Below are 18,187 nucleotides of genomic sequence, written 5' to 3'. Positions count from 1 at the left end.
AGATTCTTCATCAAAGTGAATAATTATATTCATAAAGGTATAGATATTGATTCTTTAAACATTATTCATTGAGGAGCAGCAATTCTCAAGACGTTTTCTAAAGTTTTCTAGTTGAATTGTCCAATTTTATGATCCTACCATGGGTTATTGCATTAATGATTTCTAACAATTGAAAAATGTTTAGATTTATATTGTATTGATTATTTTAACCAATATTACCAGAACCCATGAGTTGGATGAACCCTACATTTTTGACTAAGTTATGGGTTACTTTGTAATCCTAATGTTGTTGAATTCTAGTGTAGAATGCTATGGGCATTCTAATATTGTAATAATTGAATACAACTGATGTGTAGGATGTATTAGATTGATGGATATTTATTTAATTGACCTAGTTTTATTGATTATCATAGTTTCTACATTGAATTATTTTTCATGGTCATTGGTAAGGGCTTTATGTTATTGATTTGGATGAATTAGCATCAAGTTGAGGTGTTGAGGATGTTGCGGTTGTAACATGAAATATTTCTATTATTTTGATGTTATTTTTAATTCAATTATGTTGTGATAGGTATGTTACACTTATGGTGGGGATGTTATCTGAATTGATGTGGCCTTCTTGGCATTACATTATGCAATATGATGATCAAGGCCTTGTCGTCACTAGTTGAAGTTATATTTGGTATTTTTGTAATTGATTGTGTGAAGTATGATGATATCTATCTACATGTTAAGAAATTCCAAAGTACATTTTTTCTATTGATGTCATGTAGGTGATCATGTTAAAGTTTGACTTTGACCTTGTGAGTATAGTCTTAGGGTTTAGTCTTCACAATTCCTACTTGACTACTTGAGACTTTGTTGGTCATATTTATGATGTTAAGATAGTTTATAAGATGTCTTGAAGATGATATGGTTATACTTAGGTATTTCTACAATTCCTACTTAAGTTTCTAAAGTGAAGTATGTGGTGTCTTGTCTTGGTTGACTTGTATCCCTTTTTTTTAATGTAGATATGATTATGGATAGGTGATGTTGATATACCGTGGTTTCATAGTATTTTTAATGCTTTTTGTTTAAATTTAGTGTGTGTCCAAAAGGATTTTTGAATTAATTTTTATGTATGTTTCTCTTTATTTGCAGGAAATCTGTCTAAAGATGAAGGCGGAAGTTTTTGAGCAAGAAATGCAGAAAAGTACCACCAAGAGCTTAAGTTATATGAACGGACACCCTCGATGGACCATTGTGCCTGTGATGGTCCGTCATACCTAACGTCGAGGATAATGAAGAGAGCAACAGAACAATTTGCTATGTATGGGATGATGGAGTCCATGACGGCCTATCGTGGCCACGACGACTCGTCGCGAGGTCCGTCGATCCACCCGCATTTTGACAGATTTCCAGCAAATAGATTCCTTTTTTTATTACATTTCTATTTTTTTTAAATAGTTTGAAAAACCTCATTTTTGGGGTTAGACTCTTGGTTGTTGGACTCTTGATTATTAAACACTTTCCTATTATATCCTTTGTGAGGAGATTCTTTTGATTATTACACTTTGGATTGTTACACTTTTCTCTGGAGTTGATAGTCGGTGATTTTGTTGATTAATCAAGTAAATTTCATGATTATATTATTTTTCATTGAAGTAAGAGCATGCATTCTTATATAATATATATATGAATATTGTGATTATTACTATGGGTAACTAAACCCCATAACTAGGGTTGTGGGAACCATAGCCGAAAAATGAGGTAAAACCCAACTAAAATAACAAATCTAGAATAGTGTCTTGCATGTATTGATAAATATTTCGCTTAGAAGTCTTTTTAACGGATCGCCAACTTTAGAACTCGCCTTAATGCTACTTGCCGTACCAAGAAGGTAGATAATAGGAAAAGAATTATCAACATAGATTAAGTGTGTACTATCTATGAGGGTAGTATTTATTGGTACAAGGTAATAATTTAGTCAAATATCGAATATAATGCTTAATATGAAGTAAATGTAAGGGTTATAATAGCTACACACGTAGCCGGACCAAGGTGTGGAGTAAAATTTTCTACATGCCGGACCAAGGATTTAAAAATACGTAACTTATCAAATTGCATGCAAGATACTAGGAAAGAATTTTTATAATTAGAATTATCAAGTTAGGAATTTTTGGGGAACAAGTAAACCCTAGTTACTTTTATTACCTGATTAAACTCCAACTTTTGAATCTATTATTTGTGTATTTTGATTTAGCTAATTATTTTCATTCAGTTAGAAATAAAAAATCCCCTGTTATTGTCTTTGCTTTCCAAGGAAATAATTGACTAAATAGTAGTAATAATAGATTAAAGTTAAGTTTGAACTATTTTCCTCGTGGGAACGATCTTAACAACATTAGTTGGGTTCTTTACTTGATACGACCACTTTACTTCTTATTTGACAAGTAAGTTTGAGCGTATCAGATGTCTTGAATTAGGATGTTAGAGCTCTTATTCTTAAATGTACGAATGAATTGTTACATTAGATGAAATTAAGAGGGTCTTTTATGAGTAACCTTGAACCTAGTAGTAAAGTTATGAATATTGAAGTTATACGCCATAATGGTATCCTTCAAAGAAAAGGAATGATGGATTTAAGGTTAATTGGCTGGGAAGGAATCATATTAATTCTTAGGAATGTCATAATGAGATTTTTGTCGCCATTGGATGGTAGCCTTAAGAGGATCGCTTTTGAGGGTAAACGTAATAGGGTTATGAATTTTTTTATGGAACCCTTGTATGTGAACCTTATGTGTTAATTACTCTATGAGAACGAATGTTAGCAACGAGTGAGTATTGCAAGGGAAGTACTTCTAGATAAATCTTAGACTAGATTATAAAGTATGTCCTTCATATTTCTTTATTATCTTCCTACATGGGATATGTCTAGTTCTTCCTTTGGCAAGTAGAACACCCTCCTCGGAGTAGGTTGGAACTCCAAAATCCATGTCTAGATATCATGGTCTATGTCGGTTGTTGACTATTCTTTGCATGTGGGATACTTAGTAGCATTAGAGAAGTTCGATAATGTTTAGAGTAGTATGGGATGCTATCTAGACATTCCACAATTGGATTTGAAGAAGTTAGTTAGAGTCTATAGGTCTTTCGTAAGACCATAACTTGAATGTTCTTTAAGTGATGTGTGACTCTTTTTAATGAACAAATGAACTTATGACTTATGCTGTGCAGTATGTAAATGGAATAAGTACCTATCTAGAGTAGCTAAGGGTGGTCTAGTTAAGGTGTGAAGGGGTCATAGGAATGGTCACAACGTATCTTACCTAGATAAGTCTTAAGAATGACTCTATTTAGGAAAGATGTTGATCATGTGGACATGATCCCAACATAGGAAGTCTTAAGGATTATTTAGGTATTGTTGAAGAGGTCAATCATGGACGTTATCTTCATGATCTACTTAATTAAGTCTTTTTGATTGCCTTTGATGAGGAAATGTCCTAGTATCTATGTGATTATACATTTGGTACAAGAATATTACATTGATTCTTTGATGTCTTGAAGTGTGTATGTGACTCATTATGAGGGTTCTTATGTATCATTTAGGTAATGCTTAGGGAGGTTGTATGGGCGGTCTCTCTTTGTGTTGCTTAAGTGAGTCTAAGGATAACCTTAAGTGAGTTGATTACATACTAAGAGATGTCTAAGATAAAGGTAAGGTTATGATAATTGTTTAATTTTTATCTTATGTGTTTCTATGTTTTTGAATGTTATTCTTATAATTATAATATGACATATTTTAAATAAATTGTCCATTTTCATGATTTTTATGCATAATGTCGTACATAGTACATGTGGTTGTAATAAGTCAATGCTTTTATCAATCTTTATAGTTTTTGGTAGTTTAGAAGCTTTGGGAAGTGAAGAGTTTGACTGTAGCATCGTTCAAAAAAAGATGAAATTGGTACTCATTTGACTTTAGGGCATATATTTCTTTTATATTTTCATTTAATGTATTTTAATAGAATAATTATTTCTATATTTTGAAATATGGGTCGTGTCCCAAGTGTCCTTGTGTCTTAAGATTATGTGATTCAGACTTAATATTTCCTATTTCGTTGTATGAAGAGTTTTCAAATATTATAATATGTTTTTTTGAAAAGTTGTAATTCCGCTTTACTTTTAACTATGTTTATGCGATGAATGATATGTAACGGCTTGTACAAGACCTCAAAGAGTTCAAGTACGCTTGTCATAATTTGAGATTGCCCCTAACTTCTACGGTGTGGTTTTGGGATTTAACAAGCTCGGTATAAGAGCATAGCTTGCGAAATTAGTATTAGAAATTGAAAAGTCTCATCAAGTAATATCTAGTAGAGTTATGACCATCGGTCTGAGACGCGACACATCTATGGGAGAGAGTCTATAGGACGATAGAGTTTCCCTTCTTTTCTACTCTAATGTCATTTTGTAGATAAAGGCATGAGTACTATTTTTTTATGGTTTTCCTTGGGTTTCAAGGCAGATGAATACGAGGAGGACATTGGCTAGGAGAGTTGAGGAGAATAAGGTGCAAGAGGAGATCTCTCCTCTAGTTGAGGAAGTAGAGCAAGTTCCTCAAGGTGATCAAGTCCCTAATGTGGAAGGAGGTAATGTGGTTCCGGAGGCTCATCCGGAGTTGAGTTATAGGGAGATTAGAGAGGCTTTTGTTTCTTTAGCCCAATTCGTGACTACACAAATAAATTTGAGTATGATGCCTAGGGTGAATGTTGTTGAGAGCACTATGAGATCTAGGTTATGAGATTTTTTGAGGATGAATCCTCCTATTTTTTTGTCTCTAAGGTAGGAGAGCATCCTTGTTTCTTAATGAAGTGTACAAGGTGTTGACTTTTATGGGTGTTACATCGAGGGAGAAGGCAGAGTTGGCTTCATATCAATTGAGGGATGTTTCTCAATTATGGTACACTCAATGGAAGAATAATAGGCTGGAGGAATCAAGTCCTATGTAGTGGAAAGAATTTAAGAAAGCTTTTCTTGGTAAGTACTTTCCCCGTGAATAGAGGGAAGTTAAAGTGGAGGAGTTTATCAATCTCAAGCAAGGCAAAATGATTGTTGAGGAATACTCATTGAAGTTCTCAACATTATCTATACATGCCCCTTATTTTGTGTCAAATCCAAGGGATGGCATGAGTTATTTTGTGATGGGTGAAGCCGACTTAGTGAGGGAGGAATGTCGTACCAATATGTTGCATGATGATATGACACTAGCTAGACGCATGGTGTATGCACAATAAATTAAAGAGTCTAAACTTAGGAGGATGTCTAGAAACTAGGAAAGTAGTTGTGCTGGTGACCAAGAGCCAAATAGGTTGAAGAAAAGGTCTCAAAGCCAATATGGAAAACCTACATTTGTGACTTGTAGCAAGAAACATGATGGTATGTGTCTATCGAGTACCAGGACTTACCCTTTTCATATATTTAACCTATTACACTATGTATTCTACGAATCTATGATTATGTTGAAATATATGTTTATATGAAGCTATGATTATGTTGAAATATGTGTTTATATGATGTTACCTTGCTTACTAGCATGTTCATATCATGAATTGCCTAAAAGTATCTTTTTTGAGAAATTTACTAATAAATTGCTTTGTCTAAAAATTTTTAATGTGGTTAGAACAGATGCATTAGGCATGATATTGCAATGAGTTTTTGTTATTTGGAATGAAGCATGTGAGTTTTGTAGCATGATGAGTTATAGAATTGTCTTCTAGTTTCTTGGTGTGTTGTAAATCTCTTGACTATGTTTTTTTATTATTGATTATGTGTGGTATGGAATTGTTATTAGATGTTAGTTAAATCTCTATTTTTTGAAGTGTTCGGAGAGTTGCAAGTGTCATTTGAGGACGAATATTGTCCAACTGGAAGATATTGTAAGACCCCTAAAATGACTTAGGTGAACAAGACTCTAACATGTTTGTCCTGATTGTTTATGGTCCTAAATAGGTCTTTTACATGGAATTGAGTCAGTGTTTAATAATTTAGGCGCATTGGACGTCAAAAGTCAAGGGACAACTAAGACGTTCAACGACTAAGTCACCTATGTACCTCATATGTGGTTCTATGTGTTTATGTAGGATTCATGAGGTTATAAGGTCTTTAAATGAGTTTCAATATCATATATAGCATGTGTGTCATGTTTTGTGGAGTTTGGAGGTCAAACATCCAAGAACATCCATGTTGTTCGAAAGTGTTACCTTGAAATGACCTTTTATATCTAGGAATGTTTCGTTGATTTTTACGTGTTTGTTTTAGATGAAATTCTTCTGAGAGGTGCTAATATCATATACGATCATGTTTGGCTTGGAAACGTCTAAGAAAACATCCCCTACGACAAACCAAGAGTCCTTGAAGAAGGACCCATGTTGGTGGCCAGAACTGCCAAAGGAAGTCCACCTACGGATAGCAATCGACGGCCCGTGGCCTAGTCGATGCCCCGTAGGTTGTGGACGTCAGTTAGGTGAGAAACCTTAGATGACTAGCATAAGTAATGCTTAATGCATCTAGAATACATATAATAAGATCGGGTTCACACTAATTGATGTATGTAGATTCAGACCTCTTAACCCTTGGAACAGCCAAACAACCTAACTTGGTGAGTTAGTTGATCTAGGAGATGTTGGGTTCAGCCATGTAGGGCACCGATATATGAATATTTACCCGGATGAGTCTTGAGTAGACTGAAAAAGGGGTAATCTTAAGTTTTGAGGGTCTAGGGGTAAAATGGTCTTTTCCAAGATAAGGGTAGTATTGTAATTACCCTAAATATTTAATAAAATAATTCATTAATATGGTGGAGGGGCGATTCGGGTAGGAATGGTAGAAATTTACCCTTTAAGCAAAATCTTGCTCCACTCGTGTTCGAGCCTTAGTGGAATCAATGATTTAATTGAGTTATGGTATTTCATGAATTAGTTAAATTAATTGATATTTAATTTGCTGATTTAATACAAAGAAAATTAGATTTTTAATAAAATAATAACAATAAGAATAATAATAATAATAAGAATAATAATAATAATAATAATAATAATAATAATAATTATAATAATAATAATAAATAATGGGAGTCCTAGTTTAACTATGTCTCCACCTAACTCTCCTAATCCTAATCCTCTCATTCTCACGTCTCTCATGTCATTCTCAAGTTTTTCATCAGCAAAAAGAACTAAAAATAATAGTTCTTCACTCTTGAAGAACTTACACACATAAATTAAAACAAAAAGCTAAGCTAAAACTGAAAATCAACAACATTTTTCTCGATGGATTGGGTTTGTGATTTCTGTGGTGAGGCACTTGTGTCGTGGGAATAGGCGCATTTAAACAAGTGTTGAACGACATAAAGGTATTGATTTTCTACTCTCTTGGCCCTTTTCTCATGAGACCCTTAAGGTTAAATTTAATCTCAATTGAAAAACTAAGGTTTTCCCCGTCGCATGCCCCTGTCAATAGATCCTTTGAAAGATTCAAAGCATGCATTGGTATGTCTTCTGGTAGATAATTTTAGGTTTGGTTGTGATTATGTATTTAATGAATGATGTATTCTGAAAAAGTTTTTTACGTTAATTTTTTTAGCATGGTTGTGTTGTAAATTAACTATGCTGCTTCCTGAAATTTCTGTGCTATAAATGTTGTTTTTTTCGTATATGAAAATGTTAAAAGTTTGATGTGCATATAGGGGTAACGTTTAAGGAAAAATGTAACCCAAATCAGTCCAAGAATATACATAAAAACTTGAGAGTTTCTTTCCTAGTTATTTTTAAATATCGTACTAGAGCTAATTCTACAAATCTATATTTTATATAGATATTTATTTTGTCTTTCATTTAATTATCTTGATATTAGATGGTTGTTGTGAATGCTTATGAGTTTATGTAGATAGTGTTATGCGAGTTCAATGTTTTTCAATATGAAGTCTAAGTAAACAAAAAGTTTAATTTCTTCTCTAAAATTAACCTTATGGATGGAACAATGCCATATGTAGGCTTGTCTGCGACCTCTAAGAGGTCACCGACGCCGGTTATGGGTAGAGTCTAGACACCGATCATGACAAAGTTTGTATTAGAGTGTCAGGTTAAATTCTGAGGATAATAAGTTCACATAGACCACATCGAGTAGTTTCTAAGTCATGGTAGTGAAGTATGCCATTATGCTGAATTAGAGACTGCATGGTGCATAGAAAAAATTACCTTTTTATGATCTTACCATCCCTTTTCTAATGTCTAATTTGTTGGTGTTAAGAGCATATCTAACATCAAATCTTGATATTGATAAAGATGAATAGGACGAGAATCGCAGGCAGAGAGATTGATTTAGTTGTGGCAAGAGTGGTCACACGAGGAGAGATTGTCCAAACATGAATAGTCAAGATAAGTTTAATGGTCGTTATCAAGAAAGTGGTTCTAATAAGTCACCTAAGAAGAACTGTTTGTATGCTCTCTGTTCTAGGGGTGAACAAGACACTTATCTCAACGTGGTGACCGGTATGTTGAAAGTCTTATCTATGTATGTATATGTCTTTCATTACACCGGTGCTACTTTATCAGTTTTACACCTCCAGTAGCCAAAAAGTTCTATATTTTACCCAATATTTTGCATTAACCTTTTAAAGTGTCTATTATAGTGGGTGAGTCGGTTATTGAAAAAAGAGCGTATAAAAATTGTCCAATAATGTTTCCCTATAGTGTTTTTTATGTTGATGTTATATTGGGTATGGATTGGTTGCATGCTTGCTTTGCTTCTATTTATTGCAGGAAAAGGGTGAACTTAAAATTTCCAAATGAACCTGTTGTGGAGTGGAAGGAAAGAAATTCAATTCCTAGAGGTTATATTTTCTCTTGTCTAAAAACATGCAAAATAATCTCAAGAGGTTGTCTATACCATATTGTAAGAGTCCAAGACCTCGACTCCGAAATTCTTCCCCTTGAGTCGGTCCCCATAGTGTGTGAATTTTTAGAGTGTTTTTGTAATGACATTCCTAGTATTCATCCCAAAGGGGAAAATGATTTTTTGCATTGGTTTTTTACCGGATACAAATCCCATTTCAATTCCTCATTATCGGATTGCTCTGGTCGAGTTGAAGGAGTTGAAGGCTCAACTTAAAGACTTATTAGATATGGATTTTATAAAGGCCTAGTATTTATCTGTGGGGTGCTCTAATTTTATTCTGACAAGAAGATAGATGGGTCCTTTAGAATGTGTATTGATTATTGCCAACTCAACAAGGGCAATATTAAGAATAAGTACCATGTCCCTCATATTGACAACCTAATTAATCAATTCTATGGGGTTAGCTACTTTTCCAAAATAAAACTGATATTGAGGTATGACCAAGTTATGGTGAGCAGTGAGGATATACTAATGACAGACTATTGGACTAGATATGGTCACTATGAGTTCTTTGTAATGTTTTTATGTCTCGCAAATGCTCCGGCGGCATTTACGGACTTAATGAATAGAGTATTAGGAAATTTCCTAGATTAGTTTGTTATCTTTTTCATTGAAGATATCTTATATATTCGATGAATGAGCTTGATCATATAGTTCATTTGAGGGTGGTATTGCAAAGCCTTGAAGAACATCAATTGTTTGCCAAATATAGCAACCGTGACTATTGGTTGAGTTCGTTCACTTTTTTTCATCTAAAATGAAGGAGTAGAGGTGCACCAAAGGAAAACAGAGGTGGTGAAGAATTGGCCTAGACCATTGACTCCAACGATATTAGGAGTTTCTTTTGTTTAGCGGGTTATTATTGGAGGTTCGTGGATGATTTGCATCCGTTGTGTCTCCTTTGACTACTTTTACCAAAAAGAATAAGACATTTGAGACGTTGGAGACGTGTGAAAAAAGTTTCCAATAGTTGAAAGATAATCTTATTTCCGCTCCGGTGTTGACATTACCGGAGGGTACAAAGGGTTTTGTTTTGTAATATGATGCATCTCGAGTAGGTTTTGAACGCGTGCCTCTGCAACACGATAATGTGATAGCCTATGCCTGTTGGTAACTCAAGGTACTTGACCGAAACAATCCCACTCATGACCTTGAGTTAGCGGCAGTAGTGTTTACTTAAAAATTTTGGAGGCATTACTCGTATGTGGTTCATATTGATATCGTTACCGATCATAAGAGTCTCCAATATATCTTTACCCAAAAGAAGTTGAATCTCCGACAAAGAAGGTTGTTTGAGTTGTTGAAACATTATAATGTTAGTGCCCTTTATCACCGCGGAAAAGCTAATGTGGTTGCAGATTCCTTATGTCCTATGAGGATGGGTCATGTATCCCACATTGATGAAGACAAGAAGAACCTAGATAGGGAATTTCATAGGTTAGATAAGATGGGGGTGAGGTCTGAAGGTTCTCCGAATGAGGGTGCTATAGTCCATCATAACTTTGAGTCATCTCTAGTGGTTGAGGTGATGTCCAAACAATACCTCATTTAAGCATGAATGACGTTGAAAGAATCGATTCTCGGCAAATTGAATGAATCATTCTCCTTAGGGGGGATGGTGTGTTAAGGTACCAAAGGAGATTGTGTGTTCCAGAAGTAGATGGGTTGAGAGACTAGATCCTAGAAGAAGTTCAAGGGTCCCGCTACTCAATTCATCCACGTTCGACAAAAATGTACCACGACCTAAGGGAGATATATTAATGGGAATGTATAAAAACGGATATAGTGGAGATTGTTGCTAAATGTCCAAATTGACAATAAGTAAAGGCCGAAAACTAAAAGTCAGGTCACTTACTACAAGAGATCCAAATCCCTACATGTAATTGGGAAAACATCAACATAAACTTTGTAGTGGGTTTACCCCGGATTGCAAAGTCATATGATTCTACATGGGTGGTTATAGATCGGTTGACTAAGTCTGCTCGCTTTATTCACGTCAAGTCTATAATTCCGCAGAAGATTACGCAAGAATATTCATGCATTAAATTGTGCCAATGGTGATCCTTTATCAATCATATCGGATCGGGGTGCACAATTCACGTCTAGGTTTTGGAGGTTGTTCAAAAAAGGGTTGGCTAGCATCGTGAAGTTGAGCACTGCTTTCATCCCAAAACAGATGGTCAAGTGAAATATACTATTCAAACCCTTGATGATATGCTTAGGGAGTGTATTTTTGATTTTAAAAGGAATTGGGATAAACATTTTCCTTTGGTGGAGTTTGCCTATAATAATAGTTTTCATTCATCCATTTTTAATGACTCCCTATGAAGCCTTGTGTTGCAGGAGGTATAGGTCTTCTATTTGATGGTTTGAAATTGGTGAGACTTCACTTCTTGTTCCCTATTTTATTTATAAGATATTCGAGAAGGTTCATATCATAAGGAACTGGATGCAAACGGCCTATAGTACACAAAAGTCTTAGGTTGATAATAGGAGAAGGGATTTGCAGTTTTAAGAAGGTGAGAAGGTGTATTTGAAAATTTCCCAAATAAAAGGGGTGGTTATATTTGACAATAAAGGGAAGTTGAGTCCTCGTTTTGTGGTTTCCTATAAAATCATGAAAAGGGTTTGAAAGGTTGCGTATGAATTGAAACTTCCTAGTGAATTGGCATCGATTAATCCATATTTCCATGTTTCCATGTTGAAGAAGTTTATTAGTGATACCGAGTCCATTCCCCCTATTGAGGGTCTTGGTATCAAGGATAATCTCGCTTACGAGGAAGTTTCGGTTCAAATTCTTGATAGGCAAATGAAGAGGTTAAGAAATCAAGAACTGGTTTTCGTAAAGGTGTTATGGAAGAATTATCTTGTTGAGGGTGCAACATAGGAGGCGGAGGCTAACATGAAGTTTTGTTACCCTCACCTTTTTGATAATTAAGGTTAGTCATTTTTATACTATAAATATGACTAGAAATTGCATTACATTGATGTAGTACCTCTAAAAATGCAATTTTTGCCTTTTTGGTTTATTTGAGTTATGTTGTTCATTTTTGTATAGTAAGTCTTTATAAATTTATATGTAGCATGTTGTTAAATTGAACATTGTGCTAATTGACTCATATAATGTATGTTGAACTCATAAGTGTTGTGAGAAGGAAATACCTCATGATGAAGTGTTTTGAGCCTTATGTGTGGTAATTTAAGTTTAAAATTTGCATTGTTGAAATCATATGGTTTATGTTGATTTGATAAGGTTAATCTTTTTGGTTGTTAGTTTTGAGTTTATTCCTTCCTTCAAAAGAATTTTAGTTTCATTGGGGAATAATTTTCCTAAGTGGGGATAATATAACACTTGGAAAATCCAAGACGTGTCATAAAGCCTAACATAGGTTTCATGAAGTCTGAGTACTGTTTGAAAGTCCATCTTAGTAAATATAGGTCATTTAGGAAGTTTAAAAACCACAACATCCATGAACGTCCATGAAGTCCGAAAGTTGCTTCAAAGGGGTACTAGCGTGCCTTAGCCTATTTGATTAGATTTTAAGAGTCGGTAATTCACAAAAAATGGTGAAAGGGTATCTAATAGTTGCTTTAGCATTTTTTCTTCTTTCTCTCTCTACTTGAACTAACCATTGAAGACTAGAAAGGAATGGGGTTTGAGCTTTTTCTCTTCTTTCTCTCTCTACTTGAACTCCGATAGAATACTAGCAAAGAATGGGGTTTATGGGAAGGAATGTGACGAATTCACATTCAATTAATCATCAAACATTAAGGTATGAGATCTAATTAACCATTGAGACTCTTTTCTCAAAGGATTCCTTCAAAATGGATTTTAAAAGGTTGAGTTTTCATGTGGGTTTCATGCAATTACGAAATTGATTTTGTGAACTGAGTTGTTTATGATTCATTAGGATATAATGGATTTATAAAAATTTAATATAACTTGATTATGATAAATTGTGATGTTTTTGTTCAATTTGATAATTATGTTCCTTAACCCTTAACCCCAGATTGATCTTGATGTATATTAGGTTGTGATTGATTCAATTGTCTTTATTATGGGTTAAATCACTATAATATGATGTTTTTACAACAATCCATAACTAATTTGAATTATTGTTGCGTTTCATAGTAATTTTAAAAGCGATCTAGATTATGGAAATTTGCCCGAGTAAGGTTATTTTAAATATGACCTAGCATTGAATTGTGCTATACTATTTTTCTAGTATTGTTATCATGTTGATTCTTGTATTATGATGTTGAAGATCAAAATTGAATCGAATAGAGGTTTTAGGGCAGGGCCTAAATGATGAACTATGAGGAAGACTTGGTAAGTCTTTGAATCTCTATCATTACTTGCAATTCTGAATAATTTTTGTTAAATCATGGTATTATATTGGAGTATACCTTATACTAGAATGATAGGGTGTTATGATGTTGAATTGAAATGTCTTAACAATGTTGTGAGGTTTATTAAGGTGTATGTGATATAAGGATGGTGACAACTATCAATGTTCCTTGATATGCTATGAAATGCAAATATGTTAACCTCACGTATATGAATTTTTATGACAGGACTATACTCATTCAATTATTATTGAGTTATTGATGATGATAATCATACAAGGATATACCCCATGACCTAAACTAAGTTATGATTGATAATTAATTGATTAAAGACATTTCAATAACGGGACTTAGCTTAGCACCGAGTGGACTTAAGAATGGGAGGTGATGACTTCCTAATGAGGAAGATTCGCCCTATTGTTCAATATGAGATGTTGACTTCCCAAAAAGGAATACTCCTCCAATAGATTCCAATGATAGAAGGCCTCAACTACCAAGTGGTATCTAGAGGGAATATATTATCTCTTAGTTCTGGAACTATGTTGTTCCCATAGGAAGACTAGCTAGTGGATCCACCTAGAAAGTTATGCTTGTTTCTGGTTCTACTTTGCCTGGTAGACCACCTTGCATCGGTGTAAGGTTTAACAACACTTGATTCAACACATACGTCATGTTCTCAATGTTAAATAACGCAATTGTTCCCTAAATTAAAATAATGTAATGAAGTATAAACTAACTAAGGTGACTTGAGAGGTTTAACTTAGCCTAGGTAGGGGTATGGGACACTACTTATGCCTTGCACTAGTTGACCTTGATTGAAGCTTTAGCAAGTTGATATTTAGTACGTATATGATGATGATGTATATGATAATAATATTTGATTCTACAATATAAATGACTATATAATGAAGATTATCCTCTTGCTATATGAAGTTGGATTATATTATTGTAGTTGTACATTGGTTATGTTTTCTTGTTAAGATTACTTGGTTGAGCAATGATATGGGGCATTGCTTGGTCATTGCACTTGTTGATTTTATTAGGATTCATGAGTAGTTGTCTTTCTTATTATGATGCGATTGACTCTTATTCATTCTTTTTATGTTATCCTTGATGATAGGGTTGTAGTAGATCAAACTATCAAGAATGTTGGAATTCATATCACTTGTTTAAGGTAGTAAGCATGTTTGGTTGGTTGATATAACTTGCTTGACCTTGCATTAGGCCTTTAAAAAAGTAAAATGGCATGTTTTGAATAAATGTCCTTATTTCGCATGTTTTTCTATTATATGTGCATATGGTCTCATACTTAGTACATGTGGAGTACTAACCCCATTCTCTTTCCTTGTCCCAAACATTTCAGGTTCCTATCGTTGAAGTCTTATTCGAGACGACTTGAATAAGTCTTTGATATTCTCTATCATCCGAGTATGTCGGTACTCACTTTCTGAAGGCAATGTCAATGTCTTGCCTATGAAGTTTCCTTTTTATGTGTTTAAGACTATTTTATATTCATTCCATTTTAATTTTGTAAGACTAGATAAGCCTATATATGGCTTCTTTTCATTTGATGTAGTGTGATGCCCTTGTTGTGATAATCCTTTAGATGGTATGAGATGAAACAATCTTTTGTGACTATTTTTATATTATATATATATGTATTGCAATAAAAGTAGAAAGATATTGAACATTCCCATACAAAGGGTCTTTGAATACTCGATACAACTATACATTATGTGTAAATAGAGGTCAATGTAAACCTCTATGTAGATTGAATGAAAAGTTTTATATTCTTCCACATTTTTCAACCTATGAATATAATGACATGAGACTATGAGGCTAGTCTTAGTCCTACAAAGGGACAACGATGCTTGTTACGTCAGGGGGTAAACCCACATATTCCAGATACCCTTCCACCAATTTCATGGATTTCCAACTCATGAAAGCTAGTAAAATAGGCTAAGGCACGTTAGTACCTCCTATAAGTAGTTTCCGGATGTCCTGGACGTTCTTGGACATTTTTGTTTCTATACTTCCTAAATGACCTATATTCATTAACATAGGCCATAAAAAGTGTCTAGACCTTATGAAACTTATGTAAGGGTCTAGAACACGTCTTGGATTTTCAAAGTGTTATAAGATCTTTGATCACCAAGTTAATAAATTGAGGAATAAGAAGGTTGTCTCTGTAATAGTTCTATGGAGGAACCACCTTATTGACAGTGCAAAATGAAAGGTTGAGGCTGACATGAAGTCCCTTTCTCCTCATCTTTTTCCTGTTTCTTCTAGACATGATTGAGCTTAGTAGTTCTTTGTACAACTATTATGTAAAATATTGAACTTATATTTTTTTTATAATATGTGTATATTATAGTAAAAATTCATGTCTAAGTTGAGTTGTTTTCTTTTCCATGAAATGTCTTTCTTATAGTTGGCTTTGACATAAGTATGGGGTGTGCTGTAAGTGTCCATGGAAGTTGTATTGAGCATAATCTGTATTGTTTTGATGATAAATAATCATGAAAACTTTTGATGTTCATATTGAGCTCATATTGAAATGGAAAATGTAGTTCGTCCTCATATGATATGAAAAAGTTGATATTGAGTATATAGTATGTCATGAGTTAAGTTCCTGTTTTTTATTGCTATAATTATACATTGAAAAGAGTGAATTATTCCTCCAATGACTTGTGACTCACTTTATTATATTTTTATTGTAGGGATTCTAGTCTTGAGTTTCTTCTTCCCTTATAAAGGTATATAATGTCATTCAGGGTCGAATGTTCCTATGGGGGGGGGGGGGGGGGAAGTATTGACACACCCAGGAAATTTCATGACCTATACTAGATCCTTATATGTGGAGTAATTATGATATTCTACCTAAATAAGTGTAAATAAATTGTTTGAGAATTATTGGGGCCATATCATTGAAGAAAGGTCTTAACATCCAGGAACTAGTGAAGTTGAACTAGTTAATGTCCCTATGTTTGGTGATGGTTTAAGAGGTTCATTTGAATTCCAATATTTGTAAAAACCCTTTAAATAGGTAATATTTTTTATATAGGGTAAAAACATACGGTCATGACTCCACATGGTTAACCGAAGGGTCCTAAAAGAGGACCTGAACTTGGGTGCGAAGGCTGCCACAACAATGGGTACCTGCTGCTCGACGTGCAACCATCACCTGGGATCCACAATTGGCCTCGCAATCCGTGTCGTACACGAGTTCCATTTCCTTAACTTGGATTAAAAAAAATAATGAAATTAACAATGCATCACGTAGCCACATCCCAAATTCGCTAAAGTCGTATTTTAAACATTTTTATTTTAAAAAAAGCCCATTTAAGTGAGTTTTTTTTTGGTATAATTTAGTGGGTGATTATACAATGAATTAGGCTCAGTTTTAGGTCAATTTTAAAACCCAAATGTAGCCTCAAAAAGTTGAAATACAAAATCACTCTCATCTCTCTCAAGTTATCTCTTTCTCAAAACCTCTATTGAATACCAATAGAGCTCCAAGAAAAAGAACAAACATTCAAATTTCCAGCACAATTTCGTTGCTTTGTAATTAGTCAGATATGATTTGTTTCGCTCTTGGGATCCTTTTACTGAAGAGTTCCCTCCAAAAAATGATTTCTAAATCCCCCAAAATCTAGGTCTTCTTGTATACATGGTTGTTCTTTAAAATATTAAATTATGAATCAATTGTGATTAATTATGATTAATTAATGTTGTTTAAGTATATATTAATTGTTACATGATTATTTGGTATGAGATGTCCCTAGACCCATGTCATTTTCCCAATTTCATGAACACCTTGAATCAATATGGTGAATTGTGAAGATCATAAACATGTAGATTGACTACATTGTTGTTAATTATGCAGTTGCTTTTTGAATTTAACATCTTTATGTAATTGGTTTTGTATTTTAGGTAATGGAATTATGAAGGTTCTTTGAATGAAATGAAGTATGTAGATTGAATCTTCTTTCATTCAATTATGAATTATGAGTTAGTTAGATGGCAATGTTTCTAGGTCTAATGTGTGGTTGTGATAATTCTATTAGAAATTCCTCATCCTTAACCCTAAACTATTGAATTTGATATGAATTATGTAATAACTTTATGATATGATTATTATATGATTGATTATAATGATGTATTAAGTTAAAGGCTTACTCACATATGAGATGCTGTCTAAAGTTAAAAAATAGTTCTCACTTGTGATGACCTATAATCTAGATATGATAAGATGTTTACATCGATGTCTAGAAGATACTATTTTTATCTTGTATTATGAAATAATGTGATTAATAAAGGGAATAATGGCTTCGCTTAAAAAAATAATGTAAATGAGATTGAGGTCTCACATTTAGCAAGTTCGACCTCCCACATAGGTTTCCTCATGATAGCAAGTACGAATTCCCAAGTTATAAGTTCTGTCATGATATGGAAAGCTCCACGACAGTAAGTCAAGGTTTCTAGCAACAAAGCCCTTTACCTTAAAATATTTGTATACATAAGAATCTAGATTAGTTGATCCAAGTAGATAGCTACGTATGAATGGTTGCACCTTAGGCATGTGTAAACTCTCTTTTTTTGGTGGGGGAGTAGAACACAAGATTCCTTGTAGCTCACATGGTGTTATGTTAGTTATTCAATTATTTTCTATAAGGTAAATGTAAATAAAAAAGATATGTATGTGAACTCTTATTAAGGTTGTCGTTAAGATTCGTGTACGAGACTTCTCTTACACATTGCACATGTGGGATTCTAATGGTTGATTTTAGTAGTGTTCTTTTATGATTATGATTATGAATATGGATATGTTTATAGGCTATGAGTAGTATTGATGTATTAAGCATGCTATATGTTAGAATATGTTATTAGTATAAAATGAGTT

The sequence above is a fragment of the Solanum lycopersicum genome, chromosome 12, assembly GCF_036512215.1.
Source record: "Solanum lycopersicum chromosome 12, SLM_r2.1".
Taxonomy (NCBI): Eukaryota; Viridiplantae; Streptophyta; class Magnoliopsida; order Solanales; family Solanaceae; genus Solanum; species Solanum lycopersicum.
This window is presented reverse-complemented; position numbering follows the sequence as displayed.